This window comes from Emys orbicularis, chromosome 15 (assembly GCF_028017835.1).
Source record: "Emys orbicularis isolate rEmyOrb1 chromosome 15, rEmyOrb1.hap1, whole genome shotgun sequence".
In the NCBI taxonomy this organism is placed as follows: Eukaryota; Metazoa; Chordata; order Testudines; family Emydidae; genus Emys; species Emys orbicularis.
In genome coordinates, this window is record NC_088697.1 from 27838920 (window position 1) to 27853359 (window position 14440).

The window sequence follows — 14440 nt, forward strand, 5'->3', positions numbered from 1 at the left end:
AGTCTGTTACAGTCTATTCCTGTATATTGATTCTGCTTTTAAACAGAAGGGGAATATCTGGACTGGTTTGCAGGGTCTGGTAAAGGGATAAAGAACCTTTGCAGTAAAATTCCAGGGTGCTAGTTAAAGTTGTTACCATTGGAGCGGATTGGAACATTGCAACCAAGTTTTTCCACTGGGAAACAAATGGTCTTTGTTCTAAAACAATTTTGGGGGGTGGGGAGGGTAAGAGGGGATAAGGAAGTTGGACTTTTTCCAAATTTCTCATTTAGCACTACATTTATGATCCAAAACAGGCCCAAAATAATTAGCAAGATTGTTAACAAACATTTTTTTTCCATTTGCCAAAACCAGGATGCGTTGGCAAAGTATAACTTCTTGATTACTGGGGGGGGGGAGGGGAAGCCCATCATTTTCAGTTTTAAAAAAAAGAATTTCTATAATCGTTTCAATGAAATTTTGATTAAAGATGTCATGAAAAATATTTTAATACATGAAAAATGGGCCTGCTTGGAAGCCTATGATGTAGAAACATCTTCCCAATTTTGAAAACGTTCATGGGTTTTTCCCCGTTTTCAGTGGCATAGATCCCCAAGCACTTTGTCTGTTAGCGATACCCGATCATCCTGATCTCATTGAAGTCAATGGGAGTTTTGCAATTGACTTCAATGGAGGCAGGATTTAATTCCTGGTGTTTCCTGTGCCAAGGTTTGATCCTTGGTGCCTTACGCAGGAGTACTGCCTAGGGAGTGTCGTGCAATGCTTGGGGCATGGGACTGCAAACCAGGAAGGCAGGGGTCTAGGCCCCTCTCAGTCACTGACCTGCAATACGATTTGAATCAAGCCAGCTCCCCTCTCTGGGGCTCAATTTCCCCCTTTGTAAAATGGGGATAATAAATGCTACAGACAGCTGGAATTTTTTCAGTGAACCTGCCTTTCAATCAAAATGAAACATTTTCATTTCAGTTAAAATTTTCCATTCTTTTTCAAAAACAAAAAACTCAAACCCCAAACCAAAAACTCTTTTGAGTCAAAGTGTCAGTCAAACTGAAAACCAAATTTTTAAATAGGAAACCAAAAATGTTTGATTTTGATGCAATTTTTTCATGAAAAACAAAAGTTTCATGGAAAAATTTCAACCCTCCCACCCCCATTTTTTATGAAAAAAGTTCCCACAATAAAAATAATCCCCATTTTTCAAACAGCTGCATTAAGTCTCTGTCTTGTAACAGTGCTCAGGGTGGATTGTGAGGCTGTAAGCAGCATTTTACAGCCAGATTCTCAGCTGGTATCAACCAGCATAGCTCCACTGAAACCAAGGAGTGTGCTTAACAGGACTGCAAAGCAACGGCATTGCTTTACACCAGTGGAGGAGCTGGCCTTTAACCTGTCACCATTCAGAGACACTAAAAGCAATTAAAAATGACATGCTCCCAACTAAATAATAATTGCCAAGTCCTATCTGGGTAAACCTGTCCTGCTCACCCCCCTAAGTGGATTCATTACCATCACTGCTATTATTGTGCATTGCAAATGATTCGGAACAGGTAACAAAGCGTTCTTGTAACTTCCTCTGTCATATGATGTATGTTGTTTGCACCGCGGGGAGAGGCGGCAGGGTGATTGACGGTATACAGTAGCGCAAACTAAAGGACAGGTGCTGAAAGAAAAGACTTTTAAATGAAAAAAGCAGCACCAAGTGAATTTCCACTGCACAGATGCAGCTGGCAGACTTTTTTCACCCTCTTTACCTCCCCCCCCCCCGTATCAGTGCTAGTAAAAAGAACACTTGAAAGCTTCTTTAGCAAAGATTGGGAACAATGAACCTTGAATCCTGGCAACAAGCAATGGTGGGGAAGGAGAGGTAACTCAGAAAAAGCACACTGTGTCAAAATATGCATTCAGCCTGCCACTTTTCATCATTGCTGCCTGCATAAAAGTGATGTGTACTGAAGCTGGGTTTTTTTTTTTAAAAGCCTGCTTGTAAATATCTTTTTAACAGTCTTGCTTCAGTCAACAAAATCCAGACTCGTTCAGGGAGGTTTGAGCAATGAAGCACCACTGATTTTTTTTTCTCCATAGTGGTTGCTTCACCTAGCACTGAAGTGCAGCCACCTCTGAGTAGAACATGGAAGCTGCAGAACAGCACATGGAAACATTACACAACAGTTTAGGATGAGGCGTGAAGAATTCAGTACCCACTAGGAAGGGCAGAGATTTTCAGGTAGACAAAAGGCAATTAACCAGCCTAGCATTTGGCAAGGAAAACAGGGTTGTTGTGCCTAGTCCTACAAAAGGCAGAGTGGGATCTTTAATGAGTGCAAATGGTTCCATGTGGGAAATGCAGAGCACCCCATAACATCTGGCTGGGAGGTTTGCTCAGCAATGACTCCAAGTGAACAGTGCCACCTACTGAATAACCAACACCACTGGCACCAGGCTGCTGCTGCTGCTGCAGGCTGGTGCCAAAGAGAGAGAGCCCAGAGGTACCCAGGGGTGGGAAGCCAGGGAGGAGGAGGAGGTGCTGAGGGGGAGCGCAGGTACTGACAAAGCCCACAGAATAGCGGGAGCAGGGAGAGTGGGCATGATTGTAAGTGGATTGGGGAAGCTGGGAGTGCCATTGTGATTGGCAGGGTCATTCTTAAATGCATTGGGTGCCCTAAATTGCTGGATTTGAAACCTGATCCTTTTTGTCCCATGAAACTCACTCATTAATAGAGCGGGAAACAGATTTCCCATCCTGGGGAAAATGTTGCAATTTTGAAAAAATTCCCCATCCCCAATCTGGATGAAAAGTCAAAATCTTGAGAAAAGAAATTGGTTCCGTTCAATCAAAATGTTTTCTTTCAACATTTTCTTCACACTGTTTTGATTTTGACTTTTGCTATAATTAGCTTACATTTCAGTTCACTTTGAACTGAAAAAACAAACAAACCAGAATTTATCTTTTAGACAATGTTGATACATCCTGTTTTGACAATTTTGAAATGAGAAATTCATTGAAACCCACTCTTTCCTGCAAACAGTTGCAGTTTCAACAAATCAGCATTTTTTCCTCCCCCCCCCCCAAAAAAAAGTTTTGTCAAAAAATTCCTGACCAGCTCTATCTGTTAACCCCCATGACCCATCTTCTAGAGACATTCCTTTCTCTAGAGCATGCTGGTAGTTTCTACTCAGTCATTTGCAGGGGAATCCTTAGCACCCAAAATCGGCTCCTGCAAAGGATTCTGGGGCACATCGAATTTTCACAGGGTCCCACTGCACTTGATTGAGCAAAACACAAGTTAGACAAGCTTGACATCTTAACATCGGTAGGGCCTGACGAAATACATCCTAGCACACTTAAGGAACTGGCTGAAGAGATCTCTGAGCCATTCATGATTATCTCTGAGAACTCACGGAGGAAGGGAGAGATCCCAGAGGACTGGGCAAGGGCAAATATAGTATCTATCTGTAAAAAGGGGAATAAGGACAGACCAGGGAATTATAGACCAGTCAGTTTAACTTCGGTACCATAAAGATAATGGAGCAAATAATCAAACAATCAATTTGTAAACACTTAGAAGATAATAAGGTGACAAGTAACAATCAACATGAATTTGTCAAGAACAAAGCATGTCAAACCAACCTAATATCCTTCTTTGTCAGGGTAACAAGCTTGTGGATAGAGGGGAAACAGTAGATGTGACATACCTCATACATAGGAAGGCTTTTGATACTGTCTCACATGACCTTCTCATAAACAAACTAGGAAAATATAGCCTAGATGAACCTGCTATATGGTGGTGCACACTGGAAAACTGTATTCAGAGAGTAGTTATCAATGGTTCACAGTCAAGCTGGAAAGGCATATGGAGTAGTGTCCTGCAGAAATCTGCCCTGCGTGCGGTTCTATTCAATATCTTCATAATGATTTGGCTAATGGCATATAGAGTATACTTACAAAGTTTGTGGATGATTCCAAGGTAGGAGGGGTAGCAGTGCTTTTAAGGACAGGATCAGAATTCAAAATGATCTTGACAAACTGGAGAAATGGTCTGAAATAAATAGGACAAAATTCAATAAGGACAAATGCAAAGTACCACACTTAGGAAGGAATAATCAGTTACACAAATAAAAAATGGGAAATGACTACCTAGGAAGGAGAACTACAAAAAAAGATCTGGGGGTTATAGTGGACCACAAACTATATATGAGCCAACAATGTAATCCTGTTTTAATAAAAGCAAACATCATTCTGGGATGTATTAGCAGGAGTGTTGTAAGAAGACACGAGAAGTAATTTTTCCACTCTACTCTGCACTGATGAGGCCTCAACTAGAATATTGTGTCCAGTTGTGGGCGCCACATTTCAGGAAAGATGTGAACAAATTGGAGAAAGTCCAGAAGAGAGCAACAAAAAGGATTAAAGTTCTAGAAAAGATTACCTCTGAGGAAAGATTGAAAAAAAATGGGTTTGTTTAGTCTGGAGAAGAGAAAACTGAGGGGGGAAGTGAAAACAGTATTCAAATACGTAAAAGGTTGTCATAAAGAGGAGGATTATAAATTGTTCTCCTTATCCACTGAGGACAGGACAAGTAATGGGCTTAAATTGCAGCAAGGGAGATTTAGGTTAGATATTAGGAAGAACTTCCTAACTGTCAGGGTAATTAAGCACTGGAACAAATTACCCAAGGAAGTTGTGGAATTTCCCTCACTGAAGGTTTTTAAGAACAGGTTAGACAGACACCCGTCGGGGATGGTCTAGAGATAATACTTAGTCCTGCCTCAGTGCAGGGGCCTGAACTAGATGATCTATCGAGGTCCCTTCTAGCCCTACATTTCTATGATTCTGTGAAAAACGTCAGGGCCCTTTAGAAGGTGAGCAGTAACTGCACAACCAGAAATGGGCCCTTTGGGACTAGCCTACTGGTGACCCACAGTGGTCTCCATGGCACTCCAGCTAGCACCTCCTCAGATGCGGCCTTCAGGGAGTCTCCTACTTCACCATCCCTTGGCCATTGAATACCAATGCCCGAGACAGGTGAGGAGAGATGTGCTGCTGGAAATAGACCACATGATGGCTATGGCATGCTTCCTATGGCTGTATGACCTGGAGGTTGGCTATGTCTTTGATTCCCCACCTAAACTCTTTCCTCCTACCAATGCACCCACTAACTCCAACATCCACTACCTCGTTCTGCTCCCACATCTGCCTACTGCAGGGTTCTTTCCTATGAAGCATCTGGTGTTGGCCACTCTCAAAGACAGGACACTGGACGAGATGGACATGGGGTCTGATCCAGTCTGGCAATGTCTAGGGGTCTAAGTTCCCTCTAAGCTGCATGGCCACGCAGCAGCTTATTAAGCACCGCGCAGGTGCTCCGGGCGAGGAGAGGTGCCTCTCCCCACCAGCGCCAGCCCCATCCTGGACCTGCCGCGGCCGGGGGAGAGGCGCCCCTACCCCGGCCCCACCCCAGCTCTGGCCTGGCCCTGCATGGCCAGGGGAGAGAGAGGCGCCTATCCCATGGCCCCAGCCCCGGAGCTGCCACAGCGACTCTCCCCCCCAGCCCAGGTGCTGCTGTAGGGAGAGAGAGTTGGGGGGAGTCCTCTCTCCCCATTGTAGCCCTGGGGCAGCCTGCACCCCAAACCCCTCATCCCTGGCCCCATCCTAGAGCCTGCACCCCCAGCCAGAGCCCTCACCCCCCCTTCCCTGCACCCCAACCCTCTGCCCCAGCCCGGCCCCTGAGCCCCTCATCCTCGGCCCCACCCCAGAGCCCGCACCCCCAGCTGGAGTTCTCACACACACACACCCCGCATTCCAACCCTCTGCCCCATCCTTGAGCCCCTCCCACACTCTGAACCCCTTGGCTCCACCCCCGCCACATGAATTTTGGTATGTGCACCAATATGGAGGTGATGTGTGACACATCACCTCCATATTGGTTCACATAACAAAGTTAATTCTGCACATGGGTGGGAAAAATGAGGGAACCCTGCTAGGGGTATGTCTACACTACAATTAGACACCTGTGCCAGGCCCGTGCCAGCTGACTCGGGCTCGCAGAGCTCGGACTGCGGGGCTGTTTCATTGTGGTGTAGATGGTTTCCAGCCCTCTAGCACAAGTAGCACGGTCGTCCATTTAACCCTATCTCAGAGTAGTTCACAGACACATCAGGAACGGTGAGAGATCTGCAGGAAACAAGGGCACAGAGGGAAAATGCTGTCTCAGCTTCTTCGGTGCGGAGCAGGAGACAGGATGGAAATGAATTACTGTGCAGCTGCCATTGCCTTGACTGATTTCACCGCTCTTTAGAGCTCACTTATCTTGCTGACAGATCTGCAGCACTTTTTCCTGAGCTTTCCATGGAAAGGCTGGCTGGGGGCGTGTGGGGGTGCAGAGAAAACCGGTCTGGAGTGCCGTGAAGATGGAGTGGGCTTAACATGAATAGCCCAGGTCCTAGGCTAAGGCAGGCATGTGTGTACAGAGGGTGAAATTCACCCCTGCACAAAGGGCCAGCACGGCCACTGGAGTGCCACAAACTAGCTCTCACAGGGGATCTCAGTGGGGCATGGACCTGGTGTAGGATCTCTGCACTGGAGTAGGTGTGCGCATGATGAGGGGTGATAAGGGAGAAGCAGGTTCCTTGGGAACAACCAAGTAGTTTCTGTGGCTGAAAAATTCTTCTGTTGAAGACAAAGGCATTATCTAGTTGGAAACTGACAGGGATACCAAGCCATTGGTGTAGCAGTTGAGTGAATAATTCCTTTATGGACTATATTATTAATAATAGGATGGCTAGCTCTTAGATGGCACCTATCATTGGGAGATCTCAGAGGTAGGTCAGTATCATTAGCCACATGTTTACGGATTGTGGAAATTGAGGCACATGCAGGGGAAAGTTATTTGCCCAAAGACAAAATTGATGACAAAAGCAGATCACCCTCATTCACAGAGTCAGCTACAAGGTACATTTCAAATACATTCAGATTTTCACAGGGCATCTCTGGGAGAGCTGGGATTGAGCCTCGGTCTCCGGACTGCCTGTTCAGTGCCCTAACCACTAGACCACACTACAGTCCATATTCAATTATTCTCTTCTGTTTTATTCCTAATTCATTATTATTATTTATATTCCAGTAGCACCCAGAGAAACTCCAATCCAAGATGGTGGCCCTATTGTACAACCCTCACTCCACAAGATGAGAGCGATTAGACATATAGGTCCCATGGCAGGCTTGTGTTTCCCAACTGAATGAATGTGAATCTTAGGGCTCATCAATGCATCTGAGGTAAGAAAGACAAAGGTGACTCTAAGCCAGCTTTCTACCTCTCTGAATCCTGGGGCTGGCCAGGGGCCAAACCAGTCTGGGGTGTAATACAGAGCAACCTCAGGGCTGCTTTAACTTATACCACCTGCAACATTCTACTATGGACCATTCCACTAGCTGGAAACAAGTACGCTCTGGCCCCTCCCCTATTCTGCCCCATCATACTCCCCCCTGCCTTGGAATGCCCCTTATGTGGGGCGGGGGCAGGTGCATAGCTTGGAGATTCCCTTGTGTCAGGGGACTCCCCAGCTGCCCCTTTCAGGTAGCTGTAAGTCTTATCGTGTGCTAAGAATTTGCCCTTTAGAATCAGGTTTCTGGTTCAGACAACAGCAATCATAACTTGGCTGCCCATGGATTTGCCACAACACCGGATTAGAACTCACTGTTTCCAAGAATATTCCTCAAGTGTTTAAGGGAAAATGTTAACTCGAGTGCAAGTGTCCCATTATGGTACTGGACTACTGCACACCACAACGAGCTTGAATTGGAATAGAATGGACAAATTTAGATCCAAACCTGAGTCCCAAAGACCCTGGAGTTTAGGGCTGTTCTTCAGATCTGAGGTTTTGTTTCATGCCCATCTCTTGAACAAGCCAATCAACGGGATGAAAAGAGAAGCAGCAAGTACTGGCCAAGAATGATACTGGCAGTGAACGTGGGAAGAGAGGAGGCTTCAGGTCGATCAGAAGGGGGAAAAAACAGAAAGATGAACCATACAGTTAATTTATTAAATTGGCCTAAAATGTTTATTTTAAATCAATTTATACTGAATGTCCATAACAAAGAAATCATAAACTCTTCTTAGTGTAATGAACTCACATGGACCTCACTCCTCTGAATAAATGGGAAAGAAAACTACTAGACTACACAAAAAAGAACCTGCTAACCTGATTAATCCAGACCCTATCCATACACAAAAATACTCTCTCTGATCTAGAACCCCCTCACTATCCAATCTAGAAATAAACTAGCCTCTAAGAAATGTAATTTATGATCTACTAAAACAACCCACTCTCTTGACTGTCTTAGCTATAAACCACTAAGTCACATAAGTCTAGCACCTAATGAATTACTTAGTGCAAAACATACTTTTTCAGACAGAGCATGAGGAGCATGCGCCTAGGATTCAAGAGATCAGGGTTTGAGTCCCAGCTCTGCCCTTAGCCTGTTGGATTACTTGCCAATCATATCACCTCTCTGCACCTCAGTTTCCAATCTATAAAATAGGCATAATGATACTGACCTTCTTGGTGACATACTTTAAGATGTACTGATGAAAAGCACTTTATAAAAGCTAGGTATTATTAATTATAGACTCTACCAACTATAATCTAAAAGTTAACTGCCTAACCTAGAACCAATTATACAGACCAGAAACCACTACGCTGCAGAATCTAGAATCAGTGAATGACCAGATCTAACGCACACAGTACCCATTCTAAAACCAATCATCTGATCTAGAAAGCTGAAGGCTAATCAAAGTGTGCTTTGCTATCCACTACAGAATGTACTACTCTATTGATCTAGAATACAAAGAACCAGGTCTAACACACATTCAAAGAACAGGTAGGATCTGTTTAGATTATATTATCAAAAATTCCAAATCGGTGTGAATTACCAAGGTGCCTAAGTCCCATTTTCAAATGTGATTTAGCAGCCTAAGTCATTTAGGAACTATTAGAAATTTGACCACAACTCTAGAATTCTGTACGCAGTATAAAACACTCCAGGCCCCTACGCGTTGACAGTACTAAACCACAAGCAAAACTGAGACAGCAAAAAAGTTATGGGTCCCCCACCATCTTTCCATGAAACTGCTTAATGTGCAGATCCTCTACCTACTGCAAGTGGATCCCTGCAATGCAGTCTCATTTGACTTAAGCCCCAGCTTCTCCTTACACTTGGATAACGGCTTAGGAAAAACATGAGAGAGACATTGATGGGAGCAGCACAGGTTCTACTGAGGGCAAGAGCAGTCAATATAAATTGCCTCTAGGCAGCCGACAGAATGGGCCAGAACTGAAACCACGTAACCTATGTTTGGATGCTGCAGAGTGCTGACTCAATTCCAATTACAAGTGAGGGGACAGACGTTCACTCTGTCAGCACTTTTACAGGTGCAATTAGTTTCCCTAACCATCTCACAGAGGGTTGAGCCAGCCTGCCGCTCTCACTGATAGAAAAGGAGTGCCCTGTGCATAAGAAAAAGACCAGGCATCATGCCGCGCCACTGCCATTGTCCCATCCAGGGGATTTGAGCTGACATCCCGCTAGCTCCTTGGAAAAGCACAATGGTGAGTGAAATTCAGAGAGAGGATCTTTGCCTTGTTCTTTTGCCTAGCGTCTGGGTTCCTGCAGCAGACTCCTACCACAAAGGCTTATTGCAGGCGTTTCTGCACAAATGGGAATAGGAGCTTCTGAAAGGGGATTGCACAGACGGATTGACTGCATGCCATTGGCTAGGAAAGCACCGAGAGAAAGGGTCTGTGGGCGGGCATGCTTGTGCACATGCCTGTGGGGGGCAAGAGGGATGTTTTTATAGGTGTGCATGCGTGTGTTGGATACGGGTGCACATTCAGTGTGTGTTTGAATGGGTGAAGCTGGCCGGGGACCTAGCTCTGTGTGTGTGTGTGTGTGTGTGTGTGTGTGTGTTTGGCATGCGTGTCTGTGGAGGGAGCGTAAGATTGTGAACATACACAAGTGTGTGTGCGTGCTGTTGCCGATGTGTGCATGCATTCCGTGGCCCCCTGGAGTCGTTCTTCCTAGCTACACACAGCATCTTCCATTTCATTCAGCAACCAGGGAAACTCCCTCACCTGAAGGCTCCACGGGAACCCTCAGAACCACGCTTGTGCCTCCCATGCTATTCTCCTCACTCAGCAAAGAGGTATGCGTAGGAGCAGATGGGTCGTCTCTGAACAGAGAGCCCAGGAGCCGTGCTGCCAGGCCAGGCCAGGCCGGCTCAGGAGGCTGGAAGCAATTCGGTCTGCAGTGCTCTTTGGAAATGTGTTGTGTTCCACCCCTGGCATCTGCCTCTGACTGCTGCATATGGGGCTGTGGGCCTGCCCATGCCCCTTTGGCAGCTGAGCACAGAGCACACCCCTGGGGCAGTGGAGCCACAGAGCACGTTAACTCGGCCCTCAGCCTAGTGCGCAATCTATCCCATCCAGCGGCTGCACTGGGGGGAAAAGAGACTCCCTCCTGCATCTTTCCCGCCCTACGTCAGGAGGGGATGTCGCTCTCCATGGGCCTGAGCCGAAGCCCGCTGAAGTCAATGGGAGACTTCGGATCAGGCTCCAGATGCAGTGCTGCCTCACATCCCAGTGGCTGCTGTCACGCCACGGGTTTCCCTCCCGTGAGCCAGTGGAGCCCCTTTGTGCCTCACAGCGTAGTGCTGAGGTGGCGTGCAGCACACTGGTGCCCTTGGCAAGCAGGCTGTGGAAGTGACTCAGACGCAGGAGCTCTGACACTGAAGCATTTTAGTGAATCATCAGCAAAACACCACATGCAAATAAAAAAAAAAATACAGCCAGCGTTTAGGGACTAATAAAGCTGTCAGCTTCCCTGAGATGTCTGTTGGATTTGGCTGCTTTTGCTTCCCAGGAAGTTACTAAGAGGAGCGTTTAAAGCAGAGGTGGATGCACCAGATTGAAATTAAATGACAACCCTTTCTTCTCCTCCTGCACTGCCCATCCCAACCACTGCTGCTCCTCAGTCTTCACTCCTTTCCACAGATGAATCCTTGTGAAGTTCTGAAATGGGTGTTGCTTCCACTCCCGTGGCCAGATGCACCATGGCTTTGCTCTGCTGGTGGTGGCTGTGGTGATTTCAGTTGTTTGCAACTGGGAGGTGCTGAAATAACATGGGAGCATTTGCTCTACGGAGATTTCCTGGCCGGTCTGGCAGACGGAGAAGTCCCAGTAATTCCACCAGGCTTTCATCATGATTATTGAGCTCTGTGCTGTACAAATGCCTAGCGCTCAATCCTGTTTTCCCGGCACACCCAGAACTCCACCGGCGCCCATGAGTGGACAAAGGAATGCAGGATCAAGCGCACAAAGAGTAGAGATTCTCCCAAACCAAATCCTTGCCTCCAAATATCCCCACAAAGTGTAGGACGGTGGGGATCTGCATTCAAACTTCTGAGCCGACTCCAGCTCTAAGATTAAACCAAACGTGCCTCTTCCCATTGAAGTTTGGACAAGTTCTGATCAGGTCTGAAGGGTTTGGAGGAGCCAGGATACTGGGAGAAAGAGGACATTCTGGATGAGCATCTAGACCTTTGGAGGTTCATGGAATAGGACCCCAAAACGATAACTGATGCAGGATCCCCCCCATCTGTAGTTAGAAATGAAATTGGACACAGTTGTAAAAGAGACCCTGAGAGTCAGACAAATAACCAGATGGTCTTGCATCTGAAGAAGTGAGGTTCTTACCCACGAAAGCTTATGCTCCCAATACTTCTGTTAGTCTTAAAGGTGCCACAGGACCCTCTGTTGCCTTTAACCAGATGGTTGTTACTTGTGGGAGCAGCTCAGATACTATGTGGGCCCCAGCACTGTAAGAACCTAAATAGACAGAGGGGATGGCAGAGCACCGCCAGGATTCAGAACAGTTCCATGCAGACCCACACAAACTCCTCCTGCAGGGCCCAAAGGAATAGGAACTAACAAACTGCATCAGCTCCAAGGGAGACATGGGGTGGGTATTGGGGCTGATTTACTGGACGTGATCTTCAGAGAGCCAGGCCACTGCTGTAATGCAGGGCAGAACAGTATCATATGCCAACACCAATAAGAATGCAGAGAGAAATTCTCCATGACTTTACTGGGCAGAGAGAGACATTAACACGGCCAACTGTCACCATATGATTCAGCCTCCCCAGCCTAAAGACAAGGGGTGGGAGAAGCAGGACTTGGAGCATTTAACAGCAGGGAATCTTTTAGTTACATTCAGCCTCCTATAAGTTAATAGCCAGCAGTGTGTGTACGTATCACTTAGGGCTACTGGGCACATATTTCAGGCAAGGAACGGATGTCCTCCTCTGAAGCTTTTGCCATTGGCTCCTGGAGGAAGCAAGACCTAGACCTAGACAGGCAGTTGCAGCAGACTGGTATGAAGGACATCATAAAGGATCCAAGTTAACTGGCACTTAGGCACCCCTATCTCCTAGAATGTTAGCGGGAGTTATGTGCCTTCCTCCCTTATCTGGAAAATCCCAGCTTCAGTTTGTTCCAATGGGTCTCTTTCTATGTTCTCGCATCCTCTTTTTCTGCCCCTACCTGGAGTAGACTGGAGCAAGCCACTGCCGCTGTGCCATGCCTGGGAAAGGAGATTTAGAATACACACTTCAGCAGAACTTAGTTGCCGCTTCACCCATGGATGCATTGATTGATTTATTAATGGCCATAAAACTTGTTGAGGCTGAGATGCTGCTCAATTCCTCTTCCCCAGCCTGGCACATGGCTGTTTCTGGTGTCGCTGTCCCTGTCTCCCTCCCCACACAAACACACACACACACACCACTCCTCAGTTCTGAAGCCATTAAGGGTATATCTACACTGCATTGTAAACCTGCGTCTGGGGCATGGCCGGTGCAAGAAAGTTTCGCGCCCTAGGCGAAACTTCCACCTTGCACCCCCCCCAGCCCTGCGGCATCTCCCCCCCCCCCCCCGCCCTGAGGCGCCTCCCCCCGCGGCAGCTTCCCACCCCAGCTCACCTCTGCTCCGCCTCCTCCCCGAGCACGCCGCCCCCGCTCTAATTCTCCTCCCCTCCCAGGCTTGCGGTGCCAAACAGCTGATTGGCACCGCAAGCCTGGGAGGCGGGAGAAGTGGAGCGGTGCCCGCGCGCTTGGGGAGGGGGCGTAGGAACGCTTTAAAAAAAAATTGGGGGCACCGCTTTTTGGCGCCCCCAAATCTTGGCGCCCTAGGCAACCGCCTAGTTTGCCTTAATGGTAGCACTGGCCCTGGTCTGGGGACTCAAGTGTTTCCAAAATCCAAGCCCACACTTGAGCACCCACACTACATTGGAAACCAGGCTTTACACTTTCTGGACCCAGGTCTCACAGCCATGCTGATGCATCCACACTGAACTAAACAGACCTTCTGACGGGTCTACAGCTTGAGCTGTGTCCACGCTACAAATGGCAGGGCTTGGAACTGAGTCATCCCTCTAGCAGGTCGTAGGAACTGGGTCCTGAGTGCTTGCTGACTGGTTTGTGTGTGGATGGAAAGGGTAGGGTTGGGCTGGGAACATATTCTAAGAATTAACCTGTGAAAGGGGAAAAAAGGAGAGAGAGAGAGAGAGAGAGAGGCAACGCACAGGAGAAAAAGGTTTACACTATGAGTCCCATCTTTATTTTTAGAGCCGTAATCAAGAGAACATTCCATCTGCCGATCGGATCAGACTGTCTGGGAATGTACTGGGGGGAGCGCTGCTTTAAAAAAAAAAAAAAAAGGCAGAAGACCAGAAACAGCAATCAGATTGGGGTGGGGGAAAAAGGCAAATGTGGCTCGTTCACAAAACAGCTCAGAATCTGGATTGCACTGAGCGTTATCAACCACCGTTGTGCTTTTTGTGTGCGTGCGCAGAGAAATGGAGGGAGTTCGTGGGGGAAGAAAGGATTCATTTAGAAATATATTTCATTTACATTTTTATATCAAAACTTCAAAGTTCTGATTGATCATAAGGGCCCTGCTTAGTACAAAGAGCAGAATGATTAAAGCTCACATAAGCAATGATTGGGAGCCAGAAGAAGGGAATTAATTCTCCACATGTGGGTGGAAGTCCATTATCCCTCTTCTCCTCAAATAAATAAAGCTAACTTCTCTGCAGCCCTTATTTACAGTGGAGTCCTTGCATGCCGGTACCGAGGGCATCTCCAGGAGCATAGCCAAGGTATGAGAATGTGTTTCCAGCAAGGAGCTTAACCAACATCTCTGCAAGCACAAGTGTGGGCGAACCGGTCTAGAAAGACAGCCATCCGGTACCTACTTGTTAACACACAGCTGTTAGTACGAAGACATAGACACCTGTACAGAGCCAGATCTTCAGCTTGTGTAAGTCGACATTGTGCCATTGAAGCTACACAGATTTACACTAGCAGAGGATCTGACTCATAATCATCAA